At 50.6% G+C, this 13,766-nt stretch overlaps 1 protein-coding gene across 2 annotated transcripts in view; it reads right to left on the bottom strand.

Moving 5' to 3' along the window:
- The window catches only part of TCF20 (transcription factor 20), a 103,033-nt gene that overhangs the window by 88,001 nt on the left and 1,266 nt on the right, over nucleotides 1-13,766 (bottom strand). The window contains exon 1 of one of the 2 annotated variants that reach the window (XM_061205028.1): nucleotides 7,706-7,998. The exons of the other annotated variant lie outside the window; for it this stretch is intronic. The gene's annotated coding sequence lies outside the window, so the exon portion shown is untranslated. Of the gene's footprint in view, nucleotides 1-7,705; nucleotides 7,999-13,766 lie in introns of those variants that run through there. 2 annotated transcript variants of the gene reach the window in all.

The following is a 13,766-nucleotide window of genomic DNA, read 5'->3' as shown; positions in this document are numbered from 1 at the left end:
TTATCCATTCTCCCACTGGATGGACGTCTGGACTGTTTCCAGTTTTCGACTATCATGAAAAAAGCTCCTAAGAAGATTCTTGTACAAGGCTTATTTGTGGATATATATTTTCATTTCTCTTGGATTAATACCTAGAAATGGAACCGCTGGGTCACAGGGTAGACATAACGTTCAACTTTTTAAGAAACTTCCAAAATACTTTTCCAAAGTGATGGCATCATTTTATAGCCTCATCAGCAGTGTACTTGGGTTCTTGCTGCCTGACTCCCAGGTGTTTCGCTTGAATAACTACCTACACCACAGCCAAACTGACACTCTTTTAGCTCTTCAAACATTTGTATTTTTTTTTTTTTTAAGACCTTTGTAGATGCGCTCCAAGGACACTTTTCCTCCTTACCCCATCCCCTTTATTGCCTGTCTCATGCTATTTATTTTCATTCAACAAATATCTTGAAAGATGAGAAAAGGCTGGGTTGGCCACAGTGTTCTGAGCAGAAGCAGCAGCATATAACAAGTCCCTGAGATGGGAAAGAGCTTGGAGCCTTCAGAGGACACAGAGAAAGTCCATGTGTCTGAAGGATGGCAAGCAAAAGCAGCAGAGAGGTGGCCAGAGAGGTGGGTAGGGGCCAGGGGACTCAGAGCCTTGGGAGAAATGGGAAGGAGTTTGGATTCTCTATTAAGTGCTATGAGAAACCATTAAACGATTGTAAGGGAGGAAAGACAGGTGACTATTTGGCTGCTCTGGGCACACTGGAATAGAGACAGACAAACGGGTAGAAATGGGGAGGCTGTGTTAAGAGGCAATCACAGTGTTCCAGGTAGGAGATGATGGTGGCTCAGTGGTTGTGGCAGTAGAGTGGACAGATTCAAGTCGTACTATGGAAACAGCACTGACAGTAACATGGTGATGGATTAGATATGGAGGGTGGTGAGAAAAAAGGAGGAATGTGATTTGAGAGAGTGGGTAAATGGTAAAGCCACTTATGGAGAAGGGGACAAATGGAGGAGAGTTTGAGGAACACGTGTTAGTTCTGGACTTACGAAGCTCAAGTTACTAGTGAGATATTCAAATGGCAGTCTCAAGCAGGAGCTGGATGAGCTAGGAGAGGTCTGGCCGAAGATATCAACATGCGGGTCATCAGCTTATGGGCAATCATCAAAGCCTAGGGATATCCGACAGCACCCAGGGAGCGAGGGCGATGAAATAAGAGGGTCCAGAGAATGCCAACAGTTAAGCAGAAGAAGGGGAGGAACGAGCCACAGAGGTGGGAAGTGATTGGTGAGACAAGCGCCTGGATGAGGAAGCGAATGGTCCTCCCTTGAGAAGCCTCCTGTGACCTTTCAAGTCAGGAGGACATATCTTGGTACAGCACCATGTACTCCCCCATCAGAGCACTTTCAATAGCCCTGTTTAATTGCCCTTCTCTACTGAGCAGATATTGGAGGATGTAAAATCAACAGGATTGTCAGGAACCAGCCCCGCTCTAGACAATGTCTTGGTACACAGTACAATGTGGAATGTTTGTTTAATGGACAACTACACTACCATTCACTGAGTGTCACCTATAGGTGGTGCACTCCACTATATACTTTTTCTATTTTAGTTCCTTCTCTCACCGGCCCTGAGGAAGATGTATCTCCATTTTACAGACAAGGAAACTGTGGCTCAAGCAAAATGCCCAAGGTCACTCACTGCTAATAAGTGATGGAGCCAGGCTGAGGCCACACATCCTCCTTCACATGCTCTGCTGCCTCCATAAACTTCCCATCATATGGACTTTCTATTGCAAGAATGTCCTCTCATATTACTGTCAAAGGGATACAAACCTGTCCTCGGGTAACTGACCCACCAGAGTACTAAGTCAGGGAAATGTCCAGGGAAGTAGTCCTGCTCAAGAATCCCTACTCTTGTCAGGCACAGTGAATAATCTCCAGGCTCCCAAAGTAATGCTTTACCTTAGGACGCTTCTAAATGTAGAAGTGAAACCTTCCCTGAAACTTGAGGTCTAGAGGTGAAAAACTTAGGACTGCTAGGGCCTTACCTCTTTTGAATTCTAGAACTCAATTTTAGCCACATAACAGAAATTTCTCCCTACGTCTAAAGGGCCTAATTTGAACCTCACAACTAATGCTGAATGTGGCAAAGAGCTTCTCCACGTCATCCATTGTGGACCAAGACATAATCAGGGTGAGGCTGTATCTCAGTGGGTCCAAAGAAACCAATACTACATAACTTTGTGAAAAGTAACAGTAGTACTCTGCTTTCAAGATTGATGTACTGTCTTTTCCCTGACTTCTTAAGATTGCAACTACACAGGTTTTTTCCTAAATGCATACATTAGCACCCAGAGGCTTCCTTTCTTTTTCTACTCAGGAGCAACTGTTAACTATCAACCCTCTGGTCAGAGCAGGGGCTATGGTGGAAAGAACACTAGCCTCGCTGGCAAAGAACAGGGTCCTAGCCTTGACTGTCAGTGTAAAGCCGCATAACTTTGGGCAGGTCACCACCTTCTTGGCATCTTTCCTGAGTTGTAAAAGAAGTTGTAAAGTGCCAGACTAGACGATTTCTTAGGTTTCTTTCAGTTCTCTATATAACTCTACCAGAGAGCACAGAAAGGGTGGGTGAAGGTATGTAGGATGCCACTGGCTGGCTGGGAAAAGTGCGGAGGATGAACCCTCCTGGCTGTGGATGACGAAGCCTGTCTGACCTGCGCTGTTTCCTCTCCTGCCAGAGCCCCCACTCTCAGCCACCCTCGCTCCCTCCAACAACTCCCTCCCCAACCCAAGGTCACCTGGGATCCTCCAACTGAAGCAATACCTAGCAGAGTGTCCTGCATACAGATATCACTAACTTTTGCTGGCTTCATTTGAAGCTTTAGCAAAGTACAATGATTGTAACACCCCAATCCAACTCAACAAAGAAACATAAACATAATTAAACGATGTTTCTAATAATGCCTAGCACTCATCAACACAATAACACATCTCTGGCTTTTTTTTTTTTGGTCCCACGCGTGGCTTGTGGGATCATAGTTCCCCAACCAGGGATCGAACCGGTGCCCCCTGCAGTAGAAGCATGGAGTCCTAACCACTGGACCGCCAGGGAATTCCCTACACATCTTTTTTTTATGAGAACAATTTTAATAAAGCAGACACGTTCTTTTTTCTTACCCTTTACAAGGTACCACTAATGATCCCCCTTAAGTTCTTCTGAGCCAGGTCCCCATTCACAAAGCATAGATATAAACAGAGGGAAGACTTCAACCAACCCACTTCTACTCTTTGGATTAACTTCTCAAGATGCTCAGGACTAAAGCAAACTTTGTTTAATGCCATTTTCATCCATCCCACAGATCAAGTTTGACTGCCCTGCTGGCAGAAAACACTTCATAAGAGGGTACATCTTCATGACCACTCTGAAGCAGCATCCCTCGAGTCACTATCATATTGTCTTTTTATTCTCTTCATAGCTATTATCACCGCCAGACACTCTTACTTACTGTCTACAATCCCTCTCCAGAGCAGGCTCCTTCTCTATCTTGCTCACCACTGCATCTCCCATGTTTAGAACAGTACCTACAAAAGCTTGTTAATGAAAATTAGAACACAGAGGACCTTAATCCATGTTTACTGACGTGATGTTCAAACATGGTAACCACCTTCCAATCAGGATGATATTCAAGTGTTCCAATGAACTTCCACCCTTTCCCACAGAACAGCTTACATATGCAGACTGCAACAAGCATATTTTTCCCTGTAGCTAATGTTTTCTCTTTCTTCCCCACAATGAAGCATCAGATAACAAGCCACAGATACACCAATAAGTCACTTTATAGTTCTTCTTCCTGCTGGGTCATGCACATTACCTACAAAGTAAACACAGCTCTAATGCAGAAAGTACTGATTGTGTTTGTTGCCAAGAGAATCTTTCCATCCATACTGCATGTACCATAGGTATTAAGAGAACTTTCAAGGCTACCTAATAATATAAAAAAATTATTCAGTCTAAGTGCAATGTGACCAAATCATGCTCTATAAAAGCCCTGATTTCACTATATTTCAAATGTATGATTTTTATGTACAGTATTGCTCCAATATAAATAGGGTTTTATTGTTTTGCTTTATTGTTACTCTTACCTCCACAAAAAGAAAATGAAGGCAGCCGAGTCAGAAGCCCCAGACAGATCTAACGAACACTAAGGTGCCTTGAACATAAGCCCCCATGAGGAAGAGAGCTTAAGGCATACTGGGGAAAGGGTTGTCTTTTGTAAATATATCTTTTGAGTCGCATCTGGTCAAACTGAGAGCAGGCACCAGATAATGATTCCTGTGCATTGTAAACCAGTAGTAACACAGACAGGAAGAGAGATAGCCCCTTACATATTCTATCACTCTTTGATCTGATATAAGAAGTTTTCAGCTCAAGATAGAACGGCAGAATTGGGTATGAAAGAGAAGTTTTTAGATTAAATCTCAGGTGCACTGGCAAAACTGGCCAGGTACGGGGAAAGTGAAATTTTAGAAAACTCCCAGAGGTCACTAAACTATATGGCACAGTCACAAAAACCACCCTTTCCAGTATTTTGCCCGAGTCCAGATTTCAGATTCATTATAACTTAAAAGAAAAAGAAGGGGGACACAGCAGGAAATCTGTAGTCCAAAGCCAACCTACCACTGGCTGATTTGTGTCTTGAGCTGGCAGTGAGCTATAACAGACCTAGTAAAGACTCTGGAGCCAAGGGGAGGACGGTCACAATCAGACCCTGACTCTCATTAGCTCTATGACCTCTTAGGAAAAGGAGAGGTGATATATCTCTCAGGTCTGCTGGGTGGATTTTGCAAGATAAGTTAAAATACCTCGGACAGAATTTAGCATTCTGAGGTGTTTCTGGTTTTGTTTTTTAAAACGAATGTTAGCATCCTTTCCTCTCTTTCTGAAGAAAAGGTTGAACTCACCAGAAGTCCAAATCTAATTTCTTGGTCTACATTCATTACATTTTATGAAGGTTAAAAAAAAAAAAAAAAGGTTGCAGAACCTAAAACCCACATCTCCTGACATCTTACCACCTTGGCAACCTTATCTCACATACATAAACACAAACAAACTTTTACCTCTCTAAGAGTTCTATAACTTTTTCCTCATAAGTTACAACAAAAATGTAAATTAACGTGTGGTAACTGTTTACAATTTAAGTAACTATAAGGTTTTAAAAAGGCCACAAAAAACACAAGGTCATAATTCAAATACCAACATAGAATAAATTGTTTAGTTTTGGAAATTCCAAATAATCAATCTTTATAGCCACATAAAAGTGTCTACCTATGTGACAGGCCTGATGTTAACATACAAGAAAAAGTCTACCAATGTGTCTCCAAAGTCAGCATAATGAGCATACCTCCCAATGCTGTGACCCTTTTTGAAACTGTCTGCACTGAATGAATAAAAAAAAGGTCCAAGAAAGACATATTACACCACATTAAGCACATGTCCTTCAAGCATCCCAGTACTAGAAATTTAAGACAAGCAAGACCAACATCTGAGGTTGGTCCAGAAGGACTAACCAGTCAAAGGCATGGCCTAAGGCCCTCACACACCATAAAATCAGTGAAACTGACTGGGGTTCCTCAGCATCTGAGAGGAAGCGTCCAGCTGCCATTAAGGAATAAATTGGGGATGGGGATGCAAATAATTAGTGCACCCTGAGGCGACAGTTAACTCCACTAGCACACCACTTCACAAGCGATATTATGGAATTCCACTTTATCCCTACTCTGAGAATACTAAAGCTGGAAACTCCAAAAGTTACCCGAACACCAAATACCCCTTGAAAGAACTTTAAATAAGATCCCTCCACAGTACCCTGCAGAGAAAGATCTTGGAACTCCTAGGAGCCAACCAACACACACAGACCCAAACACACATTAGCCACAACTCCAAGTAGTCAGATGTTCTCTGAAAAACCTTTTTCCTGATAACTACTTCTTGCAAAGAGAAAAAATACAAGGCACATTCAGCATAGGCTAGAATATTTCTGAGAAGCACAGACCAGCAACTGGGATTTGAGGAAAAACTGCACCCCGACCAAGTCTCACACCCTGTTGGAGAAGGAACAGGCTGAAAACTAAAAAGTGAGACAGGCTTTTAAAAGCCAGGTAAGGGACAGCCTGCATTTCTCAGGAAGTCGCCTATGACTAAAACAAAAGCACAAGATGGGGGCGGGGGGGGGGGACTACCTAAAACCCCTGTAATGTTTGACCTGAAGGAGAGCCTTCACTGAATGGATGAAAAAACTGGAGCCTTGGGGAGGTAGGTAACTTGGCCAGGGTTACAGTTTATTTGGTGGTAAAGCTGGAAGTAGATTCCTGGACCTCCAAGTCGAACTTCAGTGCAGTTTCCCACTTCACCAAGCTGCCACCCCATTTAAGACGTTTTATAAAACTCCTCACTGAGGCAGTTAACATAAGGGTCCAATTATCATTCAAAGATCTGTCTGTTAGATAATAGCTCGAAAATTCCATCCATTTTACAGCATTTATCAGAGTCATCTAATCTTCAAGTGGGGAAAAAAGCAAAGAGGAAAGGGGGGAAAAAAAAAAAATCCCAACTTCGATCTGTCCCCTAAGGGCAAACTAAAGGGTTGCAGACAGTGCTAGTATCCACAACCACAAAAACAGGCAATAATCCCCACCCACGGGCCCAGGAAGGCGGCCCCTCCTCTGCACCGCCCGCCCCCCGCAACTCAGTAAATTCCACTCCCATCCAGGCGCACGGGAGATGTTCCACATCCCGCCGCTGACAGAGCGGGCTGGGCCGCATCGGCCACTCTCCTTCCACCACCACTTTCCCCCACCCCAAAAAGGACCAGAAGCCTAGAGCACCACCGGGCCCCCAAACGAGCGTTCGCTCGCACACGGGGACCACCGGATCAAACACCCCGCCCTGCTCACCGCGGCGGGGGAGGGGGAGAAAACCCCACGCAGGAAGTGTGTCCCGCGCCCCACTCCCCGCCCCCAGGGCCGGGACCTTGCGCCCTGCCAGCCGGTACCTGCCCTCCGCCCCCAACAGGCGAGAAGCAGCCGCGTCCACATGGCTTCAGGTGTTCACATGGCAATAAACGGGCCCCCGGCCCTCCCGTGGCAGGGGCGCGCTCCGGCGCCCCAGCTCCGCTCCCGCCCGCTAGCCCGCCCGGCCCCTCCCCAAGCCCGGCCCTCAGCCCGCCCGCCTCGCCCCCAGCGAAGCGGCGAGAGCCGCGGGATACCCGGGGCTGCCACGGACCCCGGGGCGGGCAGCGCTGACCCCGCCGATCCCCGGGCGCCGCCCGCTCACATCCGCCGCCTTTGCGCCCGAGGCCGCGACGAGCAGGTACCTTCCCCTGGCACCCTCAGGCCAGGACCGGTGCCCAAGCCCGGCCAGACTCCCAGGCCGGCCCGAGACTCCTCAGCGCCCCGATGCCAGGCCGGAGCCTTTCCCCTCAACGCCCCGAGGCCAGGGCAGGCCGCTCCTCTCTGCACTCCCGGGTCGGGCCGGGCAGGGACAGTCGCCTCAGCAACCCGAGTCCCGGCCTCGGAGTCCTGGGGCTCAGCACTCCCAGGTCGGGCCGGGCAAAGACCTCTGCCCCCAGCCCCAGAGGCCAGACACCCGGCCTGGCCCTAGCTCCTCAACCCTGACCTCTGCCCCTCCCCCTCAGGCCCGGGCGGCGGTTACCTGCGGGAGCCCCCCGCCCGGTCCCTCGGCTTCGGCCGGGGGCGGGAGGGGAGGGAGCGGCGGCGGACGGCGCTGCGCGGGGTGGGGGTGGGGGAGCCTCCGCCGCCTCCAGCTCGGGCGCCGGGGCCGGCGGCGGGGCGGGCCGGGGCCGCGGCCCCTGGAGGCTCGCTCCGGCCCGCGCGCTCGCTCCCCGGTCAGGCGCGCCTCAGGGCGGACTCTCCTGGCGGAGGCCGCGGCCGCCTCGCAGGGGCCGAAAGCGGCTCGGCTCGGGGTTTTTTCTCTCCATTCTCCCAACACACAGGAAATAACAGAGCGTCAGGTGACCGTTCGCGGCCAATCGAGAAGCTCCGGGCCGCGGCGCGCGGGCGGGCGGGAGGGAGGGCGCGCGGCGGGGGCGGGGCGGCAGGGGGCGGGGCCGGCGGGCGCGCGCGTGCCCACCCGCGTGCGGCGGCGCCGAGGCCTGTGCGTGCCGGGCCGCAGGAGACATCCGCCTCGCGGCCGGGGTCGCGCGGGTGTCCCCTCGGCGGCCGTGGGGTGCGTCGCGCGCGTCTCGCCGCTCGATCAGTGCCATCTTGGCCCGCAGCTCCCGGCCGTCCTGGGAGTGGCTGCGAGCCAACTTTCTGGGGAGTTGGTGGCCCGGAATCTCTCCTTGGGATTTCTGGAGTTCCCTGGAGCCGCCAAAGCCAGAATCGCCTCTGTCAGCCTTGGGGAGTCCGCGGGCGAGGGCCCACTCTCCTCCCCGTAACCCGCTTAGTGGTGCCGGCTCCTGCCCGCCTAGCGCCCTCCCGGCCCTCAGGCCTAGTGCCCTCAACGCCTCCGCCCCTTGGCGCCGCGTGTCCTTGGATGAATGACTTGGGCCCTCTTGGGACTCAGTTTCCTCCGCAATACAAGCAAGGAGTGGGGAGGCCCACCAACCTCACATGTAAAATAGATGCTCACCAAACGCCAGCCGCCTTCGCCTGAGGCGGCATTAAAAAGCTGCCATGCCTGGCTGACTGGACCCAGGGTCCAGAATTAATTTGGAGATAAGGTGGAGGATTTGCGGTGCCAAGGCCTCGGGCCGTTCCCAGCCTTCTTTTGCAAATCTCATGTATGTTTTATGGAGCAAAGGAATGGTTGACATTTTTTTCTTTTCTTTTTTTTTTTTTAAAGAAAATCTCGGTTGTAAAACAACCAGAGATGTTTGTGCCGCCTGACCCACTGCTATCAAAAGTGAGAAGACCAGTGAGGCTAGGTTGTGCTTGGAGTGTTTGTGACCCTCCCTCTGGCTCACCCAGAGACCTGGCCAAATTCTCTCCCCACTCCAGGCCTCAGTTTCCCGTTGGTACAATGGGAAGGAGAAGAGTGTGCACTGGATGTCCCTAACGTTGACTGAAATTGCTGATTCTAAATTAGACCCCATCTGCCCTAGATGTTAAGGGAGTATGTGGCTTCCTTTCCTGAAGCAACCCAACTTGAAAGTAAATTGGAATTGGAAGAAGAGGGTAGCAGGTGGAGGCTGATAGGAACCAGGTGTGGCCTGGGGGGCCCAGTTTCAGTATATCTGAGGTCTACAACTCCCCAGGGCCTGGCTCTACCCTTTCACCTCTCACCCCACCTAGACAGAGACATTAACGCTTTGCCTTGCCTTGGGCCATGCAAAGAGGGTCCTGGCTGCGGCAGCACCTGCCCCCAGCAAAGGGATCTAAGGCAGGGCCTGAGTTGGTTCTGGCACCCCAGGAGGATATGGCTGGGGAAGGCAGTGATTTCTCCTGGCTTCTGTCCAATCACACAAAGTGGGGGCCGGCTCCAATGTGGGTCAGGGCTATTCTTGGAGACTTGATTCCCCAGCACCTCCTGCATGCCAGGCAGGGTGCCGGTCTCTTCCGGGGGCAGAGCTGAACAGGCCGCCAAGCCCTGCCCTCTGGCTGTTCCCATTGTTCTATGAGTTTCATTTTCAAATTCTCTGGCACCAAGACTCAAAAGGCCAGTGCTGGCTTCTGCTTGAGTCAGAGCTACAGAGGGAAAGAGGGAACTCTCAGCACAGACCCATGTTTTCTGGACAAACACAGAAAGGTGCATGAGAGCTTCCACTTGGTGTTGGGAGCACCCTCAATTTCTTGAGAGACTTCATGAAGAAAACGGAAGGAAGCCCATTTCCTTAGAGTCTCCTGCCCCATCGTTCTTCCCTTCCTTTCCCTTCTTCCTCAGCTCATTCGGGTCTCAGACTCCGGGACCAGAACGTGAAATGGATGGTGACAAGCCATGCAAAGCCTCATGCAGAAGGGAAGGAATGCAGACAGATAACTGAAGTCCAGGCTCTTGTTTGTTCCTGCCTCCTGTCCTGAGACTGACCCTACAGCCCCCTCCCCACCCCTTTGGACACTGCCGGAACAATGGCTAGTTAACCTCCACCTGGAAACTTCCCCAGTCCTAGGGCCAGGCCAGCCTGGACCTCTTCACCCCAAACAGCCACTTTCCCTTTCAGTACCATTTGGAAAAAGAACATGTGTGGGCATTATGACCAACAGATAGATTTGAGTTACGCTCGGGCTGTGTGGCCCTGGACTAGTCACTTCACCCCTCTGAACCTTGGTTTCCTCAGCTGTAAAATGAGGATAATATGACCTCACTCATAAGGTATTATGGGAATCTTAAGAGAAATGCATAAAAAATTCAGTACAGTATCAGGCATGCATTAGCAATAGCTACAGTTCTATGATGTGGACTTACAAGCAGACTGAGGTTCAGAGAGGTTAAGTCACTGCTCAAGATCCCATAGTGGCCAGAGCACAATAACCGGGAGCTCCCTCCTCTTTGATCACATTAGTGTCTTCTATTGTTCTCTCACTGTCTCATCTGTGAGAATCCTATTTTTCTTTTTTTTTTGAATTTTACAATTTTAATTTTTAATACAGCAGGTTCTTATTAGTTATCCATTTTATACATATTAGTGTATATATGTCAATCCCAAGAGAATCCTGTTTTTCCTACCACAGTTTAAGGAAAGGACAGTAGATTAGTTGGGGGGTTTTTTGTTTTTGTTTTTTTTCTCTCTATTCTAGCCCAGTCCACTCAAAAAATACATATTGAATTGAATCAGTGTTTTCAATTCCAGAAGCAAAATTAATCCTTTCCCTCCTCCTCCAGCTCCAAGATGGCTTTTGGAAACCCTGTGTCACTCCCTTTATTACAAACTCCTCTGCCCTCCTCCAGGCGCCTGGGCCACTCTGGGATTACAAATGGAGCCTTCTGCCTCTAGGTCACTGATTCCGCTACCATCTGTCAGCATGGATTGATTGAGGAGACTGGCCCTGCTCGGCAGATCAGTGACTTGTGCGAAGTGAGCTGGGCTGTCGGTGCCTTCAGCGGCAGGCGGATGTCCTTCCTCTCACTCGCTGGCTCTCTTGAGCACAAGTACCGCCCTCACCTTTATCCTTCAGTGGGCCCCAGCTCTCCTTCCTCTTGGGAGGGGCCTCCCGCTAACTCTAGCACGCCAAGAGGGAGGCCTCCTGGAACTCCTGCTCAGTCCTCCAGGAGACAACTTACCAAAAAAAGCCTCTGGTTAACAGAGTGGGGAACCCCCCAAAGCGTCCGGCAGAGCCTGTCCCAAGCCAGGCACTTTTCCCACGCAAAGCATAAACATAAGAGTGGCCTTCATTCCACACAGAGCACCTGCTGCTGTGTGCTGGGCTGTAAACCCTGATGGAGGGAACATAGGGCCTCAGAATAAGTCTTTCTGGGGCAAGGGCAGGGCAGGCTCTAAGGCTAAGGGGGTGGGGAAGGCTCCAAATAGAGAGTCCGGGAATACCAAGCCTTAGCCACGTGGGGACAGCCACTGCAGGTCCCAGGAGGGCTGTGTGCAGCGCAGGGCTAGGGGAGCGAGAGATGAGGCTGCAGAGGTGGGCAGGGGTGGGGTCCTACAGGGCCTTGTATCTGTGACCCACTTGGCATGAACTGGTTCCACAGGGTCTCACAGTGACCTCTGTTCAGGAGATTTGCCCCTCAACCCTACCTTCCACCTCATTCCTCCAGGGCCCAAGTGGTGGCTCCCTCCTCCTCAGCTCTCACTGATCACACTGGGCTGTCTGTGCCTGTGTCTGCCTCTCCCACAGGACCGTGAGCATTCACAGGGCAGACACCTCTGCTTCCCTCGGGTCTCTGGCATCCTCTGCAGGGTAAGGCACCATAACCATAAAAATGATAACATTAATAATGACGATACAGCCCAGAGGAATCCAAGCTTACTGGGAACAGGCACTGTGTGTCTGTAGCGACATGATGAGGTTGGTACTGTTCTCATCCCCACTGTACAAACGGGACGACTAAGGGGCAGAGAGTTGAACAACTTGTCCCAAGTCACACAGCATGGAAGAGGCCAAGCTGGGATTTGAACCCAGGTCTTTAGAGGTTGCACTCTTAACCACCAAGTTTCCCAGCACTGGGTAAACACTGGAAGGAAGGATGGACACAGATGGTTGGTGGGTCCCAAAGTTTGCAGGCGGATAGGGAAACAGACTTGAGGGGACAGCAGGGTCGGCACCAGTCTCTCCCCACAGGTAACATGGTAAAGCCCTGGAGACTGGGCAGTTTGCAGGCGTTGGACCCTCAGACCCCATGCCTGGAAGACCCAGGCCTAACCGACAAGCAGCAGGAGCCGTGCATCAGCACACTCGGGACACTGGGGGAGACGCAGCTGAGCAACGGGAGGCCCCTGCTGGCTGGCCTCACAGAAGATCACCCTTCAGCCCACTCGACACTCCTGCCACTAGTGCCTCGAGTCTCCCTGAGAAGTCCCTGGCACGGTGGCCCAGCACAGGTCACGGAGCTGGGGGTGTAGCCTGGTCTCACTGATCTGTGTCCTTTAGCAGATGATCCAATGGCTCTGAGTCTCGATTTCTTCATCTGGAAATTGGAATGCGTGGGAGGAGGGGCCAAGTGGTCTGCCTGCCTCCAGGAAGTCGGGTCCCTTACCTGGCTGACCCCATTCACTGCTCCCAACAACAGTGGGAGGCAGGGATTGTCATCTTCATTGTGCAGAGCAGGAAATGGACACACAGAGAGGTTAAGAGACTTGCCGGAGGTCACACAGCTAGCAAGCAGCAGAGCTGGTTTGAACTCAGCCTTCTGGCCCCCGAGCCCCCGCTGAGTCACTTACAGCACTGCAGAGTGTTAAAGTGAAGATGGAATGATCTAACAATAGCAGTGACAAAGCCACGTCTAAGCACTTCACCTGCGCTAACTTGCTTAATCCTTACAACAGCTCTCCGAGGTGGGTACTATTATTACCTCATTCTGCAGATGAGGAAACTGAGTCACCGAACAGCTAGGCAGAGTTGGAATCTGAAACCAGGCAGGTCAGGCTGCAGAGCCCCTGCATCGCTTTATCACAAGAGAACAATAGGGAGGCTCCTTTCCATTGGGATTATTTCTGCTTGAAAGCTCAAGACTTTTAGCCCCATCACTGTTGGGCTCCACGGGAAGGCAGTGCCGCATGCTGAGGCATGCTGGGAAAAGACTTTGTTCCATCCTGCTTTGTTGACATGCTCTTCATTTTAAGCCTGAAACCCCAGCTTCCTGTGAAGAATTCAAACCGTGGAGAAAAATGTGGCCATGATACAGCCACTACTTCCTGCGCCTCCAGTGTTCCCTGAGCTTGGGGCTCCGTGTGTGTCCTCACACTTAACCTTCACAACACCCAAGTAGCCCCCGCTTCACAGCTAAAGAAACTGAAGCCCAGAATTGCTAACAAGATGCCCAGAGGCACACAGCTGCTAAGTAGTAGATCTGAGACTTGTCCCCAGGTCCTTCTTGAGAATCCTGGCTCTTCTGACCACAACAGCTGCACCCCCATGGGGTACGTGGAGGTGGGTCTTGTTTGCTGGGCTTTGAGGGAAATGCTGCTGCTCATCTTCTGCCGCAGGCTGGTCCCTCAGTGTCACAATTCCTGGGCCACAGGGAAAGCACCAGGACACAGGTGTGAGAACTGTGGACATCAATGTCCCCTCCACTCCATCTCTCCCTCCAGTGATTCAAGAATGGCTCCCCTGCCACCAAGGTGATTGTCTTCTGGAAGCAGTCA

The sequence above is a fragment of the Eubalaena glacialis genome, chromosome 11 (assembly GCF_028564815.1).
Source record: "Eubalaena glacialis isolate mEubGla1 chromosome 11, mEubGla1.1.hap2.+ XY, whole genome shotgun sequence".
Lineage (NCBI taxonomy): Eukaryota > Metazoa > Chordata > Mammalia > Artiodactyla > Balaenidae > Eubalaena > Eubalaena glacialis.
Note: the sequence above shows the minus strand (reverse complement) of the source record. Positions and strands in the feature narration are given on the sequence as shown.